At 45.3% G+C, this 8675-nt stretch overlaps 1 long non-coding RNA gene across 2 annotated transcripts; it reads right to left on the bottom strand.

Moving 5' to 3' along the window:
- Positions 1 to 1329: 1329 nt before the first annotated feature.
- On the bottom strand, positions 1330 to 7532 carry LOC106038691 (uncharacterized). Of its 2 annotated transcripts, XR_007162807.2 has the most exons (4): positions 7432 to 7528; positions 7097 to 7326; positions 3008 to 3308; positions 1330 to 1442 (listed from the first exon to the last, which is right to left on the bottom strand). It is a non-coding gene; the product is annotated as an uncharacterized lncRNA (long non-coding RNA). The 2 variants fall into 2 exon arrangements; XR_007162806.2 differs by having other exon boundaries at positions 7097 to 7532.
- Between the last annotated feature and the right edge of the window lie 1143 nt (positions 7533 to 8675).

Genomic DNA, 8675 nt, shown 5'->3' with positions numbered 1-8675 from the left:
CAGGAGAGAGGTCTAATTCTCTGCTAACCTGTTTCTCTGCTTGTTTATACAGAGTTGTACATTGAAATAATTAAGGTCTTGTGGGAAACCTCGACTTTAAAATAGGAGAATATATATATATATATGTATATGTATATAAAGACATTTTCTGTGTAATTTTTCAAAAGTCACACGCAGCCTTGGCATCTTGTTGTTTCAGACACCCCAACCCAGCACCTGGAGCTCAGCCTGCAGGGGCAGGGACAGCCGATGCTGAGCAGCAGGGCCTCCCGGGTCCTTGATTCCTCTGCATCTTTCCTCAAATTTCCCCTTTCTGCTGCTTGCCTAGAGACAAAAACCTCCCATCCCTAGCAAAGAATGGAAGAAAACTGCATGAACTTTAGGAGGCAGGGCCTGTCAGAAGATGCCTGAATCCTAGCTTTAAAAAATATATATGTATGATGTTTCCCACTTTTTTCTTTTCATCTGCAATCATTTGCTGAACTCAGGCAGAATTCACAGTGATTTTTGCCCATCCAAAGCAGTGCTTCACACCAAAAGCCCCCTCTCAGCCCAATCCTGAGCTGAAACCACTTGCCTTTGGAGCCACCGGGAGTCCAAAGCCACTGGCATCGTCCAGCCCTAGCCCATAAATCACAAGATTGGACCTGGTATGAGAACTAACAGAGACCGAAACAGGTCCCGCTCCCCCCGCAGAGGCACTGGCTGCTTTTGCAATTAGAAGAAGGACTCCAGTTTACATTCCAGGGCTGTGGGTCAGACTTGAGTGCTCCTCTTTTACATCGTGAGGCAAGATGTGCCTTCGTTTGCCAACCAAGCTCCACGCTGACATTTAACCCAAGACTACAGTCTGCTCCTAGCCCCAGCCAGCCCAGGCTGCCTCTCAATGCTTGCGGCTTCTTCCAGGAAGCTGCCACCAGCTTCCAATTTCTCTTGCCTTAATATTTACTTCTTTATTTGCTTCTTTATCTTTCACTGACATTTCCTGGCTCTGCATCTCCATGTGACTCAGAGATTTTCCCGGACCCTGACTCGGCGGTGTTGTTGGCTCCAGGGGATGAGATTAATAAATACCACTCGCTCGCCCGCTCATGATGTCAAACTGTAATTAGGAGGGAAGTGGGGGGGGGGGTTGTTTTGGTTGTTTTGGTATTTTTTTACTGCCAGCACTCTGAGTTTCCTCCTAACCCCTATTTGGACCTGAGCTGCGGCATGCGTGTTATAAAGCATCTATACTATTTTAATGACCAACGGAGAGAAAATGAAACAGCCTGCTTTTTTTTTTTGGTTCCCGGTATCTCAAGAAAGAGGTATGCATAAAGCAAACTGTGCCGTGAAACACCTGGTATAGACATGAGGCAAAAGTCCAGGGCTGCTTCGAGGTGATTCACGTGTCCCCAGGTCACCTCTGCGACTGACTTCATCTCCATAAGCCTCGGCGCCTTAAAAAAAAAAAAATACAGTAAAGGTATTTAAGACATGCCTAGCATCTGCTGGCTCATGCAGACATTAGTAACCATACAAATACATCTGCTTTCCCTGCTTGATGTTAGACCTAAACGGTTTACAAAGCGACCTTTATTGCATCCCACCGCAGCAAGCTGAAGCCAGCACGGACCCAGCATGCAGATATCAAGGCTGTTTGCAGCCAGCACAGCACAGCAAATTTTGCACAAGTACCCCCAAATCCTCCATCCTTTTGCAGACAGCAGTTCCCACTGAGATCGACTTGAAGAGAAATCACTGCTTTTTAATTTATTTTTTTTTTTCTAACCACACTCCCTTACTATTTTCAGGTTATTGCCCTGAAATATCAGCTTGGGGCTGCAGGTAGCTGCTTCACTTTTCATTTCTGGACAAGGTGAGCACCTGCCTATTGCTGGACACAGGGTCTTGACCTTCCCCTTTCCTCTCAATATCCTTTCCTGTGTGCTTACACCCATACCAAGAGTGAATTATGAGCTGTGAAGAGAATGAGACACAAACTTGAAAATAAATAAAATAAAATAAAATAAAATAAAATAAAATAAAATAAAATAAAATAAAATAAAATATAAAAAAATAAGCAAGGCAATGCCTCTCCTGTCATTAGAGGAACCAACATTTGCAACCTGCAGGACTACACAAGGCTACAGTAAGAGACTTTTAGTCTGGTTTATCAGCAGGTCATATGAATCTCGGGAAAGTGCTCAAGTCTACCTCATCCTCTTTTTTTTTTTTTCTTTAAATAAATAAATCAGACTTCATAACATAAGCAAGATGTTATGAGAAACGCCCCTGAGTTCTGGTAAGGATATTTGTTTTTTCAGCCTGGATTTCTTTTTTTTTTTTTCTTTCTTCTTTTTATTTCTTTTTTTCCCTTTTGGGGTGTGTTTTTTAATCTTTTAATAACTCTGTCCGGAGTTGTTCCTGCGTGAAAACTGCCACTCTGCTCTCATAAAAAGTAGAAATAATGCTCTGACACCAATACAAAGGGGCACCTTTTTTGTTATTTTAATTTACTTTTAATAAAGAGGAATTGGGGATTGAAACAGGTGAGCCAAGGAGGGAAGTTTTGCCCAGAAACACCTTTTTAGTAGCTGTAACTACTGTAAACACGCAGCTGTAAACCTGCCCTCTGCCTTGAGCTTTCTGGGCTCTCCTGGTTTATCCTCCCCAGTGCCTAGTAAGGATCCAACCCCCTCGACACCAGTCCCTCATCATTCCGCATGTCTCCACGAATCTCTGCATTGCTTCCTTGCTGATATTTAACTGTGATGTTTTATGCTGAATAGCTGGGACCCAGTGTACAAGAAACAGGTTTCAAAACATCCGACAGCTACATCCAGAGCCGTCCAACCCTATTTTCCAAGCAGCTCAGACCAAGTTGAAGACAGAGAGCGGAAATAACCCGCTTTCCCAGCTACCTTCCCATGAGTGTTTGTGTGCTTGTCTTGGTCTCACAGCCTTGATCTTCACTGCAAGGAGGACAGGAGGCTGCAGAAGGGGCTGGGGCATCTGTACCTACCTGGTTCAAGTGGCGATGCAACATGGATGCTGCAACAGACCTCAGAGTCAGCAAACCCCAGGAGCCAGGGTGGGCTTGTGTAGTCTTTGGACATGCTTGCCCATGACTCCCAAGCACTGGAAGAGCACCAGGGGAGAAGGTTCCCATATTCCAGACATCGCTTCTGGCCATGTTGTAGGCAGACCATTGGTCTGATCCCATATGGCTGCTCTCACGCTCGTCGTGTTCTTGCAACATTTGTCGCCCCTCATTTCAGGGCTGACTCCCATCCCACTCATGTGCTCGTCTCAGGCACTTTGGGCTGGAACCAAGCAAACACAAGAGTTGTATTTATTTGTACAAAACAACAGAAAAATGACCACACTATGGCCTTCTAGCCCGGTATTATGGTTGACAGAAGTGACCTAAGGGAAAATATGACAAGATAAACATACAGTGACTTTTTCCTGAATGCTCTCCCAGTGAATTTGTCCAAATAATTTTCAGATCCCTGAAGGCAGCAGGACTGTGTCCATGGCATATTTGGTGATGGAAAGTATGTCCCTGGCAATAGAAAACGTCTGTGGACACGTACAGCCCAGCTTTTCATCCCTCTTGATTTTAAGAGGCTGAGTCAAAGAGTCTGAGTGTGGAGCAGCCCCAGGGGCAGCACTCTCCAGGGGTAGACATGAAGGTCCTGGAGAAGCAGGACAGCATCCTGCAAGGCTAAAACTATGCCATTTTTGTGGTCAGATTTGAGATATTTGGGACTAACGGTACCTGAAAAATTAAATAGAATTTTGCCTGAGCTGTGTTATCTGGAGCAACTCTATTAAAGTCCTGCTGCACAAAAGCATGAGCAGCATTGGTTGAATCCAGCTGTTTGATGTGCTGGATAAGGATCTCTTTGTGTCCCCCAAAACAGCCACGTCTGTGTTGTATCTCTTCACGGGCAGGTGTTAGAATTTGCTGCTAAGTATACTGGCTATTTTAGAGTTTGGCTGCAAATATCCCAGGAAATATCCCAGGCTACAACACGGCTGTGTCCCCTGAAAAGCTCGAGCCTTTAAAGACAAGCAAATCATTTTGGAATTTAGAGGATGTGAAAAATTATGTGGAAGTGTGAAAAACGAATGTGTATAATATAACGCAATCAAATCACATTTCTTTAAGAATTAGAGATTGCAGGGAAAAAAAAAAAAAAAGACTTAAAATAACTGAAACTGTCTAGGCTTTGCCTTAACAGCAGTACAAGGTTTGGTTCAGAACCAGTTGCAAGGGAATGGCGAACATTGTTAGAAATATCTCATTCTCAGCCAAGCTGCTCCTCAGACACCTTCTGCTACAACAAAACAGGTCCCCTCACCGGAATAATCCTGCAGATGAACAACTTTTGCCTGCCTTGTAACAGAGCATCCACAGATATCAGAAAAGAGTCACCTGGAGGCACTCAGGTGCCTTGATGTGCATCCTCCACTATTGTGAACCAGAAGTAATTGCAACCCATTTCTGCACCCTGTTCCTTTGTATCCAGCAACCTGGAAAGGTAGGACTGATGAAAGCACATCCCAGCTGATCTGACATTAACATACAATGCATTAGCTTATAATAGAATGCCTTCAACAAGTCCGACCCATTAACCCTAATCTCATAAATACTCTGTGATCGATCAGGAAACGTGCACTAATTAGCAGGGCATTAACAGAAACACACCAAACCCATGAATCATGAGCTGAATTATCAGCTGAATTATCAGCTCCTCCAGTCTTCATTAGGGCTGGAACTACAGCTGGCAATATTATCACCCTCTTTTTGGGTGGAAGTGGCACGCAATTACATGAGAAAATGAGTCTCATCTTTTGTCTCGCACCATGTGGTTTTTGTCAGCTGCTCAGTGGCAACACAGTCCCAGAAGAATTTACATCACACAATGGTCTAAATGTCAGCCAAGTCTAGCCTTGCTCTTTGGATGACACTAACTGAAAATGAAAGGCTCGTGGACTAATTCACATCTATGCTGCCTCCTGTTCCTACTTGAAATGACCTGGGACAACCAGGGGGAGCCATGTAGAAACAACTCAGGACCATTGGGCTGCAAGACCCACATTGGATGTGCATCTCACTTGCATTTTCCAGTCTTTCCCTCTACCTTGCAGGGTTGGAAGTCCTGATGACCCAACGTAGGTGGTTGGTCCTTGCAGAGATCTCCCACTGGAACTGCTCAGGTTTGCTCCTCCTGGGGAGGAACGTGGATTTCATCTGGGAATGTGCCCACCTGGTGGGGCTCCTACGATGGTCTCGGGTAAGGTGGGGCTGAATGGTTTTGCAAGGCCGGAATCTGCTGGGATTTATTGGGAGATTGGGATTTTAAGGGAGATATCTGGAAGGGAAAGCCTCCTTCCTGAGCTCTGCTGGGCCCAGGGGAGGGCAGGCCCATGGGAAGGGCATCCTGCTATCGATGTACAGTCACGCCAGGGTTCCCATAAGGTTTCTCGTAGTAGATACAAGGTACGCAAGGTCCAGGGAAAACTATCACATTTAGACACGTTGGTTATCTACACGGGACGAGTTGCATCGCTGCCTGCTGTCTCGAACTTTAGCCCCAGATTTCACAAAGTGCAGGGAGCTGGGCCAGCTCCAGAGCACCGGCTGGGGACAATGAGGAAGAGGAAAGAGCTTTGGGCTTTGCAGCCTCTCACTTTTCAGCTCAGGCTGACAGCACTTTTGCCACAGAAGGGGCTGGGACTGAGCAACGTGATTTCTACCTGCAGGGTCTGGTGCAATGCTCAAGAGGAAAAGCCAGGGGCAAAGGGCTGTTTGGTTTCACATCACCATTCCCGCTGAAGATTAGGCATTTCTAGTCTGATGAGTCCTGTGACCGAGGGTTCAAGGAAGACCTACTGCACACAGGGGCTGCCTTTCTCTGTCCCTTTCTGTTTCTGTCTCCTGGGGACATTGCACTGACCATTTTACCGTCAAGCACAGCATTTGCAATCACCTCTTATACTGTTATCAGCTTCCCCACAAAGCACCTAACCCTCCCAGTGCTTTCCACAGTGACCAGTGTGCAGAACTGGGACAGCAGCGGGCACAGTGTCCAGAGTGCCCCTGGTCTCACACAAATGAATACATTTTGCAGAAATGCTGCACTGGTGAATTTTGTGATGCCTCTGCACCTGCTGGGAAGGACCTCGTGGTGCTCCTTGTCAGAATAATTTAGCTTTTTTTTTCTTTTTTATTAATTAAAGTTGATATTATCGATATATTGCAGTGTGATGTCAGTGCATTTCATGGCTAAGAACATCCCTGGATTAGTACTCTGATAGTCCCTGAGCAAAGAGCTCCCTCCCACACAGCCCGGGTTGAACCTGTGCTCCATGACTGTAAGTCAGGAGTGAGTCCATTCAGATCCTCACTTGTCACGTTAAAAGCCAGTTTTAATTCCCATCTTATTTCTTTAAATTTCCAGTGTAGAAGGAAGAAAATAATAATAATTAAAAAATAAAGAAAAATAAAAAGACCATTGTTTTCCTGTTAATGTCTGAAAGGTGAGAATACGATTTTCAAATATTCCCTAAATATTTAAGTCCCTAAATCCTGGCCAGCTCCCATACCAAGAGATTAATCTTCTAAGAGTGTTATTCTGCTTCGTGTCTTTGAGAACTTCTTGCAATTAAACCTCAGCCTATTCGTCCCAGACTGACAAATTACCTGCTAGCTTCAAAACTCCGTTTTTAGTTCTTGTGAGCAACTTGTGACTGGAAACATTGACAGAGGCAGTACAAAGTCCCCCCTCTAATTAGCAGCTCGCCCTGCAGCAAGGATCAAATTCCACCGCTGCATGTGGTGCGTTTTGCCCTGACCTTGGGATCTTGCTGCTTCACGTGCCTGGAAGGCAGAGTCTAAACTAATAATAATGATATTCCTGCCTTTACAGTCTGTCTTTCATCCAAGGACCTTAATGTGTTTTAGAAATACTGAAAAGCTCTGGCCAAGTTAAACATCACACCTCTCCCTGAATTGTTTTTATTCACTATTGTTTCAAGCACCACGTTTGCGTGCCCTAAACATCGCTGATTGCTTTGAACACTGGAAATGCTCCACACTTACTGACTTTGCACCCCGCGTGTGACTCATCGTGCTTCCCCGTGATTTTGGTGTGATTCCTTGCAGAGCTGCAGGAGGACGCAGTTTGGATGCTCGTGTAAGCAGGACTGAAAAGGCAATTCTGCCTTCTTCTGGGTGAAGGGCTCTTGGAAAAGTGAGTCCAAGTCGTGTCCTTCAGGCTCTCTTCTTACTTTTATGGTTCTTCCACACATCAACTCGGAACTGATGGGGACCTGGGGAAAAAAAAGAAAAAAAAAAGAGAGAAAGAGAGGAAAAAAAGGGAAATTGCTAAAGCACAACTAAGAGCAAAGGATGAAAAACAGGTGTAAGAGGTGAACCTGTGGTGGATGAGAATGGATTGCATGTGCCCCGTTGCCCCTTTTCTCCCACAAAGGGTATTTTAGCTATTTTTAAATCGTTGCTTGAAAATACTTATCTCCTTAGGGCTGAATATGGCCACATCTCCGAGAAGGCGGTCAGATGCAGCAGTCTGACTAATAAAAAGTCTGAGAGTAAAAGAGAAGCAACTTCTGTGTGGAGAAACATCCTCAGGAAAGCACCCACGGGTAGAAGCCACATGACAGGCACTCAGCTCAGACCTGCAGACCACATCAGCTGAACTTGATTGTTTTGACTTTTCACGTAGAAAAACTCAGTTGTCAGTCAACTTAAAGTCTATGTGTAAGTTTAAAAATCTCTTTTATTATGTGTTTAGAATAGGGCAGCGTTGCCCAAGCATTTTCTACCAGAGGTGTGGATTCCTTTTGCTCATGTTGGTTGTTGCAAGCCAAACAAAAACTTGCAGCCACAGGCCCCTCCAGAGCACTGCGTGGATGCCAAGACCACAAACTGAAGCCACGGGGAGAAAAATGATAAGCACTTTTGCATTCCCTGGCTCTCGGGGCTTCTCTAGTGAGGAATTCATCCTCTCTCTAGAGTGCTCAGTAATATTCACACTGTTTTACACGTGGGTAATGTGAGCCACTGAGGTGCTTAAGTGTCCTGGTCGAGGTCTTGGAGATGTCATGGTCACGGATTCAAGAGCAGAGCTCGGGTGTCTCGTCTCTAAATCCTGCTGACTGAGCCCTATAAAGGTTTCTTGTCCCATCACCTCAGGTAGATTCCTTTGTGTTAAATCACTGGTAGTAAAAAGGCTACAACAGTTAGAATAATTAACTCCCACATAACCAAGTCATGATGCAGTTTGCAGAGATCTCCAAGAATCCCTTACCACCTTTTTTTATCTGGGTCAACTGAAGCACTGGAAAGTGAAATCAGTCAACCCCAGACCTGTCCTTTTTAGGCACAGGTGTGTCTGGAGTCAGAGGAACCCCATCGTGAACTCCCAAATCCCAGCTGTCTGCATGCCAGGGTACAGGGCTGCCAAAGAGAAATGTAGTGTTTGGCAACCCCAGGACACCAAAAAGGGGTGAGAACACGTGTTAGTCTTACTGCATGCCTGCAAGCCATTCCAGGAGGGCTGGCTGCAACACGTCCTCCCTCGAGTATTCAGCAGGTGATCAAGGCCACATTCTGCACATTAAATTTTCCAGCAGGAGACCTGGGCGGTCCCACTAGGATT

This window comes from Anser cygnoides, chromosome 1 (genome assembly GCF_040182565.1).
Source record: "Anser cygnoides isolate HZ-2024a breed goose chromosome 1, Taihu_goose_T2T_genome, whole genome shotgun sequence".
Taxonomy (NCBI): Eukaryota; Metazoa; Chordata; class Aves; order Anseriformes; family Anatidae; genus Anser; species Anser cygnoides.
This window is presented reverse-complemented; position numbering and strand designations above follow the sequence as displayed.